Below are 11,363 nucleotides of genomic sequence, written 5' to 3' on the forward strand. Positions count from 1 at the left end.
AGATCAAGTAATTTATGTTGACGTTTGTATTTAGTAAATTGGAGCAATAAATTTTCTTGTCAAAATTTAAATATGGTAGTTTTAAGTCAAAGTATTATGTGGGCTATTGGGGTAGACTATCAGAAGTTAACAATATTCTTGACTGAATTGAATATCGCAAGTTTTTAAATGGGAATGGAAGTTGGCCTAAAAATTTGAAACGGGAAAGGCCCCAAAAAGTAAAAGAGAGATATGTAATTTAAGAAATCATGATGGGCTTAAAGAAGTTTTAATCTTACCGTACAACTGTTTTAAAAGAAATTCAACGAGACATATATATTTGTCACCAAAGAATACAACAAACCAAAGAGGGGTTCACCAAATATTGTACCTGTGATGTAGATTTGAACCATAACCTGAAGTAAGAGTGGAGTTATCATTGGCCCTGAATTTGATTTTCTGAAAATGCAGAGTTTGAAAACAAAGGAATAGAGTCACAAAATGAGAGATGGGAGGTAAACTAACTTAATGAGCAGCCATTGAATAAGTACCCATTGATGTAGCAAAATACATAAATAGAGCGTAGAAAGACATCTAAACATCAGAACTTTATATTCTGATACATTAAAAGGCTATAACTATTCCACATAAAGAACCACAAATATAATATAACACTTGACGCACACTTTGGCATCAACGTAAAAAATACAGGGGCAGCAAGACCAAGTAATCTCAGAAATTCCTTCCCTGAAGGAATGTAGAAGGCAAATGCATTGTATACCTTGTTTGTAAGGCCCGACCGCTTCAAGAATCAACGACTATCCCCACATATTAACACGAGACTTTTCAGTGCGCTTTTTCCTCACTCGCACACTTCCTAAGAAAACTTCCTAGGAGGTCACTCATCACAGAATTGCCCCAAGTCAAGCACGCTTAACTATGGAATTCTTTTGTTCCGGGCTAACGAAAAGAAGATGCATCTTGTTAGTATAGGTAGTATCAATCAATTCTTATAAGCTATCCCAAACTGCAGTTTCATACCTGCACAGTCTTTGGAATCTCTCTTTCGGGTGTCGATTCGATTCATTCGCTCATGTAACCCCCGCTGGAAGCCTGGAGCCGCTCCTTGTCCATGTCCTTTCACACCGGCGATCACTCCCCGCCATCGTCAGCGCTCGAGATGTTACATTGTTGTTTAGAGTTTGAGTCATTGGATAGGCAGCAACAATCTAGAAACAGAAAGGGAAGATTAAAAGCAGTACATACTGATTTTATTACATTCAAAATAGGTGGAACCATATACAATAACATCAATATATCCATATATTGTGATGCATAAAAGTTTGTTCTGCATACTTGTGATGCACATTTCAATTCCAACTTGCGCGTTTATAGTTGCTGAAATTTTTATACGGATGCAATTATGTTACAAAGTTTAAGGAGTGTTACATTTTAAAATGTGTTAGTCCAAGTGTATAAGGTGTCACGTGAGCAACGCCTCACGATAGGTGTTATTCCATGTGTATAAGCAGTCATGTGACCCACATAGCTTGTGACATTTTTTTTTTAAATATAGGTAAGGTTTTAGAAGGAGCCATATAAATTGACATATTATAAGTGCGATATGCCTTATTAAAAAAATAATTACGTGGTAGCACCTCATGAGAGGCGTAAGTTCACATAACGCATTCAAGACACTTGAATGATTGAAAAACATTAGAACACCCATTAACCTCAACATATAGGCTGAGATGTAGTGTTGGAGTCGGATCTCATTACCTTTGTAATTGTTCATTGACGTTTGTGAAATGATCGACCGTCTGTAAATTTGTCCTCAAGTGGTTATATGTCCAACAATCGAAATACAAGGGTTCGCTACGCTACACCATTAAGTAGGGATGTGCATGGGTCGAACCGAATCAATTTTTTTGAAAAACCAAACCGAATTGGTTTAAATGGTTCAGTTCGAAAATGGTTCGGTTCGAAAGTGGTTCGGTTCGGTTGGAAACGGTTTGGTTCGGTTCGGAACCAGTTCGGGTCGACCCTCTTTTGAAAAGAAAAAAAAATTAAAATTTAAAATATAAAGTTAGAAAAATCAATTTGGTTCGGTTTGAAAAAAACCGGTTCGGTTCATGAACTGGTTCTTTAAAATTCGGTTTGGTTTATGAACTGGTTCTTAAAAATCGGTTATTTTAAGGACGGTTCGGTTCATGGTTCGATTCAGTTTTTTAGTTATTTTGCACACCCCTACCATCAAGCATATAATGTTGATCATTAAGAATAATATTTTGTCAATTCTACACAAGATAGTTCATCATTAATTAACGACCATGTAAGGAACAGAATAAAAAATCAGATTTAAATGTAATACATTTATAAAATATGAAGAATCTAGTTAGGGCTTAGAAAAGGGGAAAAATTTGTGTAACACTCACAAAAATAAAAAGCAGATTGAAATATTTTTAAAGTTAAAGGTTGAAATATTTTTCTTGAAATTTTAAGTTAATTTGTATTGTGGGTAGAGGCAAAATACTAGTCATATATATTAGTAGTTTTTCTAATATGGTTTCAGGCCTTTTGACCATATTAGTTCAAAATATAAAAAGTTTGACTTCATTAAGCTTCTGGTCAAACTTATTACCATACTAACGCAAAACGACATGTTTTGCCTGTCACCGTGCTAAGACACGGTATATATATTATCGTTATTAGACATGGTACTCTCAGACCCGCTTTTGACTTGCATTGGACACGACATCTTTTCTACCGTGTTTAAGGTGTCAGAAGACCAAGAAAACGCCTCTGTCCATGTCGCATTTAGACACGCAATATCATGCAATGTTTTGCATGTAGGACAACGAGATTTACGGAAAACTGAATGCGAGACATGTCATACTTTTTTCAAACACGCACTGACACACACCGATTTGCATGCAAGACAAACCAATTTACGGAACATAGAACGCAGTTATTGGCATATCGTGTCTAAAATTTGTACCGGTCAAGACGTGTTTAGTGTCAACATTCAGTTAAATTGTGGCTCTCTTATGCGTCTATTTATATCGGTGCCCTTCATTTAGTTAAATTGTGGCTCTCTTCTTACGGTATAACTCTGGAGTTCTCTCTTATTTCGACGCGTATTTTTTATCTTCAACATTTGTTATAAGTTCAACTCTCTTCTTCTTTCAATACCCACACTGTCTTGGATTCTCTTTTATTTTATTTTTTTCACCTTCTTCCACATATCCTTTGATTTACCAATTGGCGGGAAAAAAATGAGTTCAGATTTACAAACAATTCGTGCACTTGTACACTATAATGGTAGAAAGGTTATGGGTTGTCGTGGTGTAACATTTGAAGAGAAAAAGAGAGCAATGTGAATTACATGTAGTACTAGTTTTTAGGAGTTGAAGGCAAAGATTCATCAGAAATTGGCGTTACAAGGGAATCAATATGTTTTCGAAGTGACTGTGAGAACTCTTGCTGGAAATATTGAATACACAATAATATCAATTATAGATGATGATGTCGTTGATATTCTATTAGATATATTTATGGATCAATCTGAAATAAGTTCTGATCAGAGCAGTGCAAGAAAGTTTGTTGAGCTATATGTAGATGTTGAAAATGCCGAGGATTTGTCAATATTGATTTGGTCACTTGATCTGAATATAACACCAAACACTAAAAATTTATACAAGTATGCATCATCATCTGTACCTCCGCCAGCATGCAACAATGCTTTATTTGAGGATGAAGACATTCCAAAATGGGACCGTAATGATGATGACGAAGAAGAAGACGAGGATGCTTGTCTGGCTGCTGAGCATGATGAAAATCAGTCAAATAGCCAAGATGATGATGATTGTAATCGATCCGCAGTGTTGACAGAAATTCGAAACACCTCAAGGATTGTCATCAACAGGTGTCGTTGGGTATCAAAAGATGGTCGAAGGTTAGCGAACAAGTGCTTTATTATTTTATTTTTTTAAATGTTTAGCTTGTTCATTCAACTATTGATTTTGATGTACGTTATGTAGGTGATAGTATATCTTTGGAATGACATTTCATATTACTCATGCATTAATTATGAGTATTCGAATGAATATCGGGAATATAAAGAGAGGGAGTATCGTGGTACATGGACTATTGGGGATGAGTTATTTGTTAAACAAGAGTTTGAATCGAAGGAAGTAGTGCCGATAGTGGTCAAGTTTTATTGCATGAAAAGTAATAAGGAAGCTATTGTTATTGAGAGTACGACTCTGAAGCTAGTCATGAGATGCAAGGACCATTATGCGGGTTGTCCATGGAGAATGAGGCAATAAAACTGAAAAATGGATTAATAAAGGTGGTGAACAGATGGGTGGGACCTTACCATTGTGTCTGCAGTAATCTATCCCAAGATCACATACAACTTGATTCCACATTTATTGCTTCAACTATCTTAGGTGAGCGATATTTCTTTAATTAAATTTGTATTGCTTTATGTGTTATGTCCCTTGATTCTTAAGTAAATTTATATATGTAATGTTTGGACATATATGGTCAAGGAAGAACCACATCTATCAGTTAGTTTGATTCAAGAAAGAATCCAAAATAATTTTGCATTTACTATTTCATACAGGAAGGAGGCATGGAAGGCTAAACAAAAAGTCATGGCAAAGATTTATGGCGATTGAGACCAATCTTATGCTTATTTGCCTAGATGGCTTGATTACCTGCTACATTTTTCTGAGGTTCTGTTTATCACATTCAAACAAATGACTATATGGTAAATCATCGAGTTGCTAATGGTTATCGGGTTTTCGGTAGGATTTTCTAGACTTTCAGGCAGTGTCGTGACACATTCAATTTATGCAAACCTATTATGCAAGTTGATGGCACACACTTATATGGAAAGTACAAAGGTATGTTGATGATTGCCATAGCGCAGGATGGAAATGATGAGGTATTACCATTGGCATGTGCAGTTGTAGAAGGTGAAACAAATGAGGCTTGGGAATACTTTTTGCCTTGTATATGTTTGTATGTCACGCAAAAAATCGGTATATGCCTAATCTCATATCGACATCGAAGCATATTATCGGCAGTAAATAATCCACATGAACTTGATTGGCAGCCTCCAAATGCGTACCATGTTTTTTGCCTTAAATATGTTGCAAGTAATTTCAGTCAAAGATTCAAAAATATGGAATGGAAGCAACAATTGAGGAATCTAGGTATGACCTTAACTTTCACCACTCGCATTGGCGTCTGACATGTTAATAGGACTTAACTTGATATTATGTTGACTACTTAAACCTATATCGTCTGACATATTAATAGGACTTGCCCAATATGTCGACTGGCTCTAGGTTTCTTGAGTCGGTGGAGGATATCCCCAATCTTAGGTGGTTGAAGAAAGTGGTGGATATCCAAAAGACTGTGGAGGCGGAGGCGGTATATATGGCAACCTAGGCTATTATTGTACCTACGAAAAACAATCAAATGGAACTGAAGCATATGTGGGATATCTAGGTAGTCTGAAGCACATGTGGGCTCGAGGTTCGGGTGCTTCTAGATTGCGTGTCTCTGCAGGGATGCACGTGCAACGATGATGTTATGTGACCTTCCCTAGCCCTAGGTCACACCTCAACACTTGTTTCTGTTTCCTCTAGTATTTGAATAGGAGGTGCCAACGGGCCAGGCTCGGTCAGCCGACCGTACCGAAGCAACATATTAATGAATGTGCCAATAATTGCATGAATCTCAATCTTTGTTGCAGTGTTATCATCGTCTGCCATCCACCATGCCATCTCAGTTTTATCAACCTACACAACCTAAATTCCAAATATCAATAAATTATTATATTATACAATAAAAGATAATAACTCACCATATGCCCATTTCGTGCGGCCTTAATAGTCGTATATCATTTAGTTCGAGGCCAATACCATGCCATGTACTTATGATGAGGTGAGATGTATGCAGGTCCTCTCTATCCTCCCCAACGACCACCCACATGTTTCGCGCCTCCCATTTGGCCAAAAATGGTTGCAACTTAACTAACCAATCATCTATATATTTAACGCGCAGAGTAATATCATGGACTCTTCCAAGTCTAGTAGGGGCACCCGGGATGGATGGTTCCAACCTAAACTGACGCATAACCCTATTCGACTGGTGAGCTTCCACAATATCGAAGGAGATAAGTGGTGTCACACTCCTCCTTATCATCTGAGTCTAAAATGATGCACCTAGAAAATTATAATGCACGTACAGCTGCCAGTTGATCTATGTCAAAACAACAAAGTTAATAAACAACGATCAAATAACCTAAGGTATAGACATGTAATGAAATAAATAAGCATTTTTTACATCGATTCTGGCTATGGTGTCAAATGCCGATCTATAGTGCACCAATTGCTTTGTCTGAACTCAGCTCTATAAATTGTTAAATCTGAAAAAAAAAATTAGGAGCAAATTATAATACAATTAAATAAGTATTGCAACCTTTACAAGTTAAAAAAAACCTTAGGCCATAATGATCATTTACATCGAACTCGAGTGGTATAACCACTCCAAGGGGCAAGAATCTTACGCATGCCCATATTTGCAACAAGGTCATGCAACCAGCCATTTCCTTGGTTGTTGGGTTGGTCGCCTGACATATCTCCCAATACAGATTTGCTAACAATGTCGCACCCCAGCTACAAGAGGTCATATTTGCGAAATCTCTTCCTAGAAATGGTAAATATCACATTGCAATCTTATTTCTTGACTTGTGGCATAACAAAAATCCACCAAAGAGGCACAATAGATAAGTCTGCGTGTAGAGTAGCTCTGCCATAGGATCGCCCTGGTGCACAATCCAATGTTTGTACTATCGGTCTAAGAAGGACATCCACAAATAGCTTCCCCCAAGATCCTGTGCTTGTGGATGGAATCCCAGCGTTTGATGTATAAATTGTCCTCATTCAGCGAATTTCGCTGCAATCAGTGCTTGTTCGTCTGAAGACAAACCAAGAATAATTGTAACAACTTAAAGAGTTATGGTGACTTCGCCCTGGGGCATGTGAAATGTATGAGTTTCAGGACGCCAACGCTCAATTAGTGCACTAATTAGTGCATGATTGATCTGCAATATGTTAACCCATTAAAAATAGTAATTATCACATCAATCAAATGCAAACATTTGTAGTTTAACCATTAAATTACTAACCAGAAATGTTGCATGCATGCAACATGGTAAAAACTTGAATGTCTTAGGTGCTCAGCCACTGGCTCGGGAATATTATACGAATCATGAGGATCATTATCAGCACCCTATGTCGCTCTACGAATCTTCAAGGTCCTCGGTAGTCCCGTGTTCCATACAACTTGGGAGACATGAGTTTCTTACATATCCCTACTTAACACACCATATTCTTCGGGACCCGAATTAATCATGTTACCATCCATGATGAACCTGTGTTACACAAATATAATAAAATAACATTAATAAGCATATCATAAATACATAGTTTATGTAACACAGTAATTAAACTATTAAATTCAGCAATAAAAAATTGTAATTAGTTTTATTATTAGTTATTATATTGGAAAAAGATTTCAAGTTATTTCTAAATGATACTTTTTGAGAAAGTACACTAATAATATGAATTTAATAAAATTTAGGGCCACTAACTTGAAGTTATAATAATATAAATAATTAAATTAATAAAATTTAAAAGTCACCAACCTAAAGTTTGATTAATATAAATACAACATTAATAAAATTCAAGGTCACTTACCTAATTTTTTTAAGAGTAAATATCCTTTTTAGTCCCTGGCAATATTCACGAAGTCCTTTTCAGTTCCTAGCAATAAAAAAAGGGACAAATTGGTCCCTGAAATAACAAAAAAGAGGCCACGTTCACCCTTCCGTTAACTCCCACCTAACGGCCCAACTAACGGTGCACAGTTGGCACGTTAATTTGCTGACGCGGCTTGGATGTGGGATACCGTGGAAGACGAGACGATGACATTTTGGTACCTGTCAAAACCACGAGGGTCATTTTGGTCCCTGTCAAAATGCACGAAGACGTTTTTAGTCCCTGACAAAAAGCACGGGGCCCTTATTGGTCCCTAACCAGAGAAAAATAGGCACATGACTTCATTGCTTTTCTATGGAGTCCAATTTTGCAAAACAGAAGTGCATTACATCAGAAACAGGAGTGCAATCTAATTTTACAAAACATGAACATGACATTAAATTGGATTCGTATGCAGTCCAATTTGTTAAACCAGAAGATATGTATGTACAAGAACTACAACTACATATATTAGTTAAAAAACATCAAAAATGGTAAACTTAAACATTCATCAACTCTGTGAAACATAATAGCTGGAACATGATTTCAGTATCATTATATTTGAAGACGTGGATGTACAGTAGTGCATTACAAAATAAAGCCAACTGCCAGGAATTAAAAGAAAGTCCTCTAATACAATATGGCCAGAATTTACAAAAAAAACATTTACATAATAAGGCCTCCAAATACATAATGGCCAGAATTTTCAAAAATAGTCAGTCACATAATAATAAACCCTTCTCAGTTGGCTCATGCACTACTCTCAGGTCATATACAGCAGCAGGTCATTTTCTTGAGGCAGGCCTTGGTGGCCTAAAACCAGGTGTGCTCATGAAGGCCAAGAAGCAAAGCGTGTGGAAGAATGTTTGCGTGTAGTAGATACATGATATGACCTGGAAAGCACGGACACACAATTTTTTTTTAAATTTGCGTGTCGGACACGTGTCCGACACGGACACGTTCGGACACGCGTTCGACACTCGGTCAACATTTGGGGACAAGCGGTCAACTCTCCGACACGTTCCGACAAGTTTTTTCGACACGCAGTCAACTTTTTTCGACACGCGGTCAACGCTCGGACACGCTCGTACACGTTTTCAGACACATTTTTTTTGTTTAAATCTTAATTTTATTTTGTTAACTAAATATAAAAGAAATAATTTATAAATTAATTTTTTTCTATTATAAAATTTGACATGAAAAATTAACAAAATACGAAACATTATTTATATTTATATTTATGTTATGAAATTTAAATATTTGATTTGTTATATGATTTATTATGGACTCTTATATGTATTAAATACACATTATATTATATATATTAAAAATTTTATTTAATATCAAAATGTGTCCCAACGTGTCAAAATATGACATTTTTTAGAATTAACATGTCATCCCTCGCAATTAAATCTTGAAAAAATCCAAAAGAATTTCTAATAAAAAAAAAAAAATTGTCATTTTAGTGAAGCACGCAAAACAATTAGGAAAGCCACTTTGGACATTGCACAAAGGTTAACCTGCCTCTACAGTGTGGACCTTAATGCGAATGGCCAATTTAGCTATTATCTTTCAAAACGGTGGCTTCTAGCACACCTGTAATCCATAATGCATGTTTGATCTGATCCACCAAAGGGATAATGACTTTTCTTTTTTCTTTTTTTTTCCTTGCTAAAAAACGTTTGGTAAAGAAGATTTTTTTTACCAGAAAAAAAAAATTCTGAGAGTATAGTGTAATTTTTTTTTTCTGAATAAGTTACAAAAAGGTATTTAATAGGTCTAAATTTTTTTGAAGAATGATGTTATGAGAAAATAAAAATACCATATATCAAATGGTATTTTCATTTAAAATTTTGTAATTAAAATTGAAATGATGAAAAAAAATCCAGAAATATTTTCAATTTCCTCGTATCAAATATTGGAAAGAAAATTTACCTCATCCCATTTTTCTAAATTTCTAAAAAAATCTCGATATCAAACAGCCGCTTTAGTGTCAACATTTTCCCTTATCATATAGTAATTAGATATTATTATTTTTCAGTTGGATAATTATGATGTGAAAAGGAAACGCGTTAGATTGGTCATTATGTGATTGGCCCACGTCAAGCTTAGTGCTTTTCCATCGACATCATAGTTTAATTTGTAAATAATATCAGAAGCTATTGCATGGATTGTGACCCAAATAAGGATTCCTAATGAAATACGAATCGTGGAATGCGATATGTTATTGTACGTGATATAACGATCCATTTGCATTCAAATTAGACCGTGTAGACATCAATACTGGAATTGATCATAACCAGAAAAATCTAGATATATCACCAATAGATTATGTAGCACCGATATCGATACAGGACACGGGACACGATACGACACCACATTTCGACACGTTAATTCTAAAAAATGTTAGATTTTGACACGTTAAGACACGTTTTGATATTGAATAATTTTTTTAATTTATGTTGCGTTTATTATATTTATTATTCAATAATTTAACAAAAAAACATAAAGCTAAACTTATAATACTCATTAATTTTGTAAAGAAACATAAGATATTACAAATATTTATATTAAATTTAATAAAATGGTAATAGTAATCCAACGAATCTAATAATTAGAACTAAAAACGCAATGCAACATAACCTTTAAATCTTTTTTTGAATTTCAACAAGGCGCGTTGAAGTGTCGGAGAGTGTCGGAGTGTCAAAGGGTGTCAGATACGACACGTCAGAGTTTTTGAAGTATCGGTGCTTCATAACCAATAGACACCTACAGTTCTCCTACCAACATTTATTATCCTAATTAATTTTCTTCTTTTTCTATTGCATGCTGGGCCTATGCATGTTTTTGCTATATATGCCTCTTATTTTTCAATATATTAATATCTCAATTATTTATAAAAATATTAATTGATTAATGCTTATATAGATAAAATCTTAGGTCAGGTCTAACGAATAACAAAAGCCACCTTGATCTTATATATATATTAAAAAAAAACGCCACCTTGATCAGCATGCAATCTTGAATCTAAATTAGGTTTTGAACCGAAAGCCAACGATTAAAGTCATTACCTCATCCTTAGCCTTGCCGACAATCATAGTGAAATATTCTAGACGTTATTTTATTTTTATGCCTCTGAACTTAGTAACATTTATACACGGACGTTCCTTTTCTTAAGCAGGATCAAATGTGCTTCTAAAAAAAAATTAAAAGCACTTCCATTACTAATCAAATTTATACAAGTCGCTAATTTAGTTTGATTCTTTTGATAGCTAATGTGTAATTTTATCATGATTTATTCAGTCTTAAAAAGAAAAAAACGCATTGTCTCACCCTAAATTTTATTATTTTTCAAAAAATATAATAAAATCCGGATATGTGATATGTCTTTAGTCTCAAACTCATCCTTGCTCCAAACACGCTCTGTTATCTTCCAAAGTGGCACACGTCACCAGATGGTATGTCCACGTGTGAGGCCGGTGCTTAGGGACCCACAAGGCATTCCTTTGAGGCTTTCGGGCTCATGTACCATATCATCTAAGGTAAGGT

This window comes from Gastrolobium bilobum, unplaced genomic scaffold (assembly GCF_033153095.1).
Source record: "Gastrolobium bilobum isolate Gb01-03AN ecotype WA unplaced genomic scaffold, APGP_CSIRO_Gbil_v1 utg14120, whole genome shotgun sequence".
NCBI lineage: Eukaryota > Viridiplantae > Streptophyta > Magnoliopsida > Fabales > Fabaceae > Gastrolobium > Gastrolobium bilobum.